The sequence below is a fragment of the Pan paniscus genome, chromosome 14 (genome assembly GCF_029289425.2).
Source record: "Pan paniscus chromosome 14, NHGRI_mPanPan1-v2.0_pri, whole genome shotgun sequence".
In the NCBI taxonomy this organism is placed as follows: domain Eukaryota; kingdom Metazoa; phylum Chordata; class Mammalia; order Primates; family Hominidae; genus Pan; species Pan paniscus.
In genome coordinates this window covers 75,984,484-75,990,483 of record NC_073263.2, presented here as the reverse complement: position 1 = coordinate 75,990,483, position 6,000 = coordinate 75,984,484, and the positions used below count along the sequence as shown (strand labels likewise).

The 6,000-nt window shown below is 34.7% G+C and overlaps 1 long non-coding RNA gene across 1 annotated transcript in view; it reads right to left on the bottom strand.

Moving 5' to 3' along the window:
- Positions 1 to 832: 832 nt before the first annotated feature.
- Positions 833 to 6,000, bottom strand: part of LOC117975620 (uncharacterized) — a 121,445-nt gene continuing 116,277 nt past the window's right edge. The window contains exon 5 of the long non-coding RNA XR_008620649.2: positions 833 to 3,290. This is a non-coding gene — a long non-coding RNA (uncharacterized LOC117975620). The remainder of the gene's footprint in view (positions 3,291 to 6,000) is intronic.

Genomic DNA, 6,000 nt, shown 5'->3' with positions numbered 1-6,000 from the left:
TCTCTTCCTCAGCATCCACGTGTTGAGCTCCCTGTTGCCTCTGGGCTTCTTGCAGTCCTCCCATCAGCATCCCTTGCCTCTCTGGTCCTATTAGTAATAAATTTCTTCTGTTTCATACATTTTGGTTTTATTTCCTCATTGTGTCTCACCTGACACACACACCCAAATTTAACTTTCCACTGGTCAGGGCTCTCGTGGAGAGTGGCTATCCTGGCTTATGGCCAGTCTCATGACAGACTTCAAGACCAAATTAAATTAAAAGGAAACCATAACAATAGAAATCACAACCATCAGACTCAACAGGTCACCCTGCCCAACACCAACAACTCCTGAATTAGCCATCAAATGCTGAGCTAGAAACTTATTACCAATGAGACAAAGCAAGGAGAGTTCTACAGATTTGTGTCCAGTTATAAATATTTTCCAAAATTATTGTTTGCTTTTGTAAGAATTTTCTTTTAATCCCCTGCAGTCGCTGGAAAATAGAATTGCATAAAAGAATACATAGGAAGGGTTTAAATAATGCAGGCTGACCTTTCTAATTAAGGCCTTAAAAGCAGTTTTCATGGTCAAGCTATAACTGTCAAGGAGCATTTCCCACAAATGTTTTGACTAATGTTAGAATTATAAATTACTTATAACTGAACTAGACAGTGAATCTCCAAGAAATCATTGAAATGTACAGAACTTTATAATACATAGTTTAAGCAGAATTTTCAACAGATACCCAGGCAGCTAACCATCTCTACTCATTTCTGACATCATAAACATAAGACACAGAGTAATAATGAATAGCTACTTTATACTTTAGTAAAGTGTTTATTGGCTTGAAAATATTAAACAGAATAAAAAATAACTCATTCATTTATATTGTCTAACACTAGGCAAAAAAAATTTTTATTCACTACATTTTATACTTACTTAGAATCTAATAACTACAAAATATTGAAGTATTTAAAATGGCATAGTGCTACTAGTGATTATCATGGTTTACATTAGCTGCTTTGAAAATGAATGCTTCGAAGCTTTTCCAACAATATTAGGTAATGTTTAACCTCTATGCTCAACTTTCGTCTGTGTTACATGAGATAGCAGGTACCTTAATTGGATGTCTTATTTCAGGATATCTGGGTGAATAATCCCTGCATAAGCATGAGAAAGGCCCTGGAGAAAAAGTAGAACTTCCATTTACTGTTCTCTATGTGATCAGATGAGGTTTCCAATATTTGTTTATCTTTAAATTATCTCCAAAAACATAATTCTAGAGATATTTTATTAGTCCATTCTCACACTCCCATAAAGAGCTGAGACTGGGTAATTTATGAAGAAATGAGGTTTAATTGACTCACAGTTCTGCAGCTTGAACAAGAAGCATGGCTGGGAAGCCTCAGGAAACACAAGCACGGCAGAAGGTGAACGGGAAGCAAGCACTTACTCTCATGGCCAGCAGGAGAGAGAAAGAGTAAAGGGGGAAATGCCACACACTTTTAAACCATCAGATCTTGTGAGAGCTCACTCACTATCATGAGGACAGCAAGGGGGAAATTTCCCCCAATGATCCAGTCACCTCCCACTAGGTACCTCCTCCAATATTGGAAATTATAATTCAACATGAGATTTGGGTGGGGACACAGAGCCAAACCATATCAGTTATAGTCCCATATTATGCAATTCAACTAGTAATTATTAAGTGCTGAAAATATACCCACACTCTTAAGTACTATAGGCTACTGTATTTTCACTCCTTTTATATAAATTTAAGTAAAAACAAAAAAACTTATTATTCCCATCCTTAAACCTCTACTTTTTTAATACACTGGTAATCAGTCCAAAATATGTTCAATTATTTTTTGCCTACTCAATAATTTTTGTATTAAGACTCATGGTTGCCATGGATTAAATTATTTGCCAAATGACTACAAGTATCCTAGGCTTAGAGGAACTAAGGCCAGGGAATATTCATACTAAATTCTCTGTAAGCATGTAGATATGAAATGTAACACTCCAAAACTGGAGATTTGTTATCAAATCTTTATTATGATATTGTTATTGGGTATCTTTATTATGAAAGAAAATGAGTGATGCTGAAAAGAACACCAAAATGTGGAAGTTTCAAAAAGAAGCATATTGAGAAATAAATTTAAGATAATGTCTAATATAGTGATTTCAAAATAGTATTTGAGGAAAATCCTTTTGTTAAATATTGTTTGGGTCTTCTATAAAGTAAGTCAAAACATAGGTATAGTGTTAACTTTTGCTTACAGCCAGGAATATTATTAAGATATTACAGGAAAAAAAAGAATAACACAGTACACTACACATTGACTTGTAAAAAAACAGCATTGAAGTTTCTGTTAGTTCAAACTTATAATCTTTCAAACACACTGAAAAGGTCTTAAAGTATCTGGACCAGATTCATCTTGATCAATAGTCTATTTTCCAGGCTCTTCCCATTGGTGTACCAGTTCTGAATCTTGATTCCCATGTAAGTTGGAAAAAGCCAATGGAAGCAACTGCCAAGAACATTTTTCTAAAAACCTACGTTTAGAATGAGTAGTAACTTTCTCTGCAATCAACTTAGACAGTTAACCACTCATTTTGACCTCCAGAACAAAAATAAAGCAAAAAAATCGACTGAAGGCTGATCTTAAAAATCTTGTATGTATTGTATGATCAGGGTTTCTATAATATATTTAAAATGAGATGCAGCTTTTAATGTATTGTATGGAAAGACCCTGCATCTGCTACAGTGCACTAGGACAGAGACAGAAAGCTTCATCCAGGGAAATAAACCTATAAGCACAGGCCAAAATAATTTACCTACCTTTGGCATATATCTTAAATGCCAGTTAAACTTGATATTGGAAAACACTCATTGGGGAATTTGCCTGTATACGTGGCATCTACAGCACTAGCTCTGTACCACCCACTCAGTCCCTGGAGAGTTCTTCGAGCATCTTCTCTTCCCCTGAACTTCAGAAGAAACCATCTGCTGATGACACTGCCAGGAACTCGATCTCAGAAAGCCTTAAGCTGTTTTACTTCCATTTTTGTCTCAATCACTTTAACGTCTCGCTGCTCTTTTCCTTCTGCTGGTGATCCAGGAGGTCTGCACCCCAACTCCTGTGTTCTGCTCTTCCCAGAAAAACTTCTTCCATCTGACTCCTTAGGGCATTTCCCCTTTCGTTCATTCAACAGATTCAGGCTGGGTCTCTTGTTTTTCTTCCATACATTTGCTTGTCTGTAAATACCAACCATTCACTCAAGGGTTTTTAAGGCTTTCTTCTTTACTATAAGGAGAAAAAAGGAAAGTATAATATCATCTGCAGTTTGATTTGAAATATATAAAATCTATTTAGCATAGGGAGAAACTGAAAGAAAACATTAGAAATGTCAGTAGTTGTTCTGGTGATGTTTCCCCCACTTTCCTGTATTTTTTACATTTTCTATTAATGAATCTGTCCTATTTTCATAACAAAATAGTATCGTTATCTTAAAATAAAAGATTTTTTTAAAATTATATATTTGGGGGAAGTTGATACAAGTGATGCTTTTAAATATTAAAACCAAACAGATGACTACAAAATATGACCATATTATATGAAAAACAGCTTTTGTCAGTATTTCCATTAAAATACAAATTGGAACTTACACAAACAACAACAAAAAAGAGGAAGAATACTTTTTAAAAAAATCTTAATCTAAAACAATATCATAAAATCAGTTCACTTTTTATGAAAAAAAGTTTCTGATTTTAAAAAACATAGATATACAATTTTGGGTATGTACAAATTGCATATTGTAATGCAATGATATCTTGTAATGCATATGTAAACATATGTTATTAACTTGATTTAGTCATTCCTAAATGTATGCATATTTCAAAACATCATGTTGTACACAATAAACATGCACAGTTTTTATTTGTCAAATAAATAAATAAAAAGATGCATGTTGTTTTTTTTTTAAGTGGCATCCCTCAGCCACAACTAAGCAGAGAAGCATGGTGTTCTGACAGGTTAGGAGAGGATCCATCAGTTCAAATCTCTCCCTGCATCAATGGTGTGTCTATCTGCCCAAGCAAACAGAGCTCTGAAGATGCCTAAAATGAATCCCCAAAATGGAACTAAGTACACTTACTTGGGAGCTTCCATACATAGGCAGAAAGGTCACCTTGTTATGCAACTATTCATTCTGTGTGTGCCTTCTGTTCTGGTGTTGCACACATAAGCAAAAGAAATCCTAATCTGAAAACATTCACTAATAAATTCACACTACTTCCTAGATGACTCTAGTGTTTAGTGATACCTTTGGGCATCTGCCTCTTATTGATTTGGGATATCTGATAATGCCATGCAAATCACTTGCATAGAGAAATTAAAATTGGAAGATTGCATGAAACATACACAGAAACTTTCACAAATCAATGCTTAGGAAAGTTAGACTAGTGAACAGTCTAGAGAAAATGGACAGAATGATAAAGAAACAAGAATGATGACTAACAAGGGATTAGAGATTGATGTTCAGGACAAATGACATTTTAATTACACTACACAGTCAAAGATGAAATGAAAATGATAATATCTTAACATATTAATTTTTCTGAAAATTTACACCAATCAAAATTAATCTTTGATTCATTCTGAGTCATGTTAAGAGTTAACATATAGATGGAATTATAATACATTGCATAATATACAGTTTCATTTTCTAAAATTGACATCACAATCAAATCTTGTTTTTCTTTGACTATTCACCATGATATTTGGCTTGTTTAAGTGGTCTCTTAAAAAGAGATGTCAATTTTTTCATATACTACAAAGATCATATTTTTTACAATATAAGCCTTAAGAAAAGATTAAATTTTTCTTTTGAGGAATATATCAGGTGCTAAAGGTTAAGAATTTTATTTGGAAGAAACTTTTTTATCACAGTCACCTACCAGCACCCTCCCTCCCAATTCTCACCTGTCCTGAAGATATAATGAGCTTAAGAACTTCTACAAAAGCAAAGCCATTAATACACCTGAACAATGTCTATTGGAACTATAGATGGAAGCTAAAAAGTTCAAGAGAAAAAAAAAAGATGAAAGTGAGATTCAAAGAGAAGGGAAATAACAGGGAGAAATACGTAAGAGTTGTAAGTTGCATGAAACATTAATTTTGTAGAGTGCCATCAAAATTATCTTAGCAATACCAAGACTACTGTCTTTGAATTGGAAGCCAGTGAAGAGAAAATATAGTACAGCACCCTCCCCTCGCTAAGCTAGCTTTGTGTCACTTCTTGTATATTTTCTTCCATGTCTTTAATCTTCCCACCTAGAATGACCTCTGCCTTCCCACCTCCAACTATGCAAAACCACCCCTTGCTGCAAAGTCCAAATGAAGCTGCACTTCCTTGGTGACTTCCATGATCACTCAGTTTACAATGGACTGTAGCACTTAGTTCTTTAAGTATAAACTCAGTCTTTTACTGCTAGTTCCATGTTATGTTTGTACGATTGTGTCTGTAATTAACCTGTGAGCTCCTTGTGGGCAGAGGCTGAGTTTCTTTCATCTTTGTAACCATATTGCCCGGTATGTTGTCTAACACGTAACAGTCACTGAAGAAATGTTTTCTAGTATGAATGGACAGAATATATATCATTCAGAAACTAGAAGGGTGCTTGGCACTATTAGGTCAAAGGAATAGGTGATCAGTTGATGTCATCTGAGGCACATTCTTTTTTGTTTCAAACCAGCTGGATGTGAGTTTAGTAAAGGTTTTCCTGAAGTTTGTATACATAAATATTAAGAATAATTCTCTCTCAACTTTCCTATTTTCCTTCTTTATCAATCATCAGGTGACATGGTTTGGCGCTGTGTCCCCACCCAGTTCTCATCTTGAATTGTATTCCCATAATTCTCATGTGTTGTGGGAGGAACCCAATGGGAGATAATTTGAATCATGGGGACAGTTTTCCCCCATACTGTTCTCATGGTAGTGAATAAGTCTCTCGAG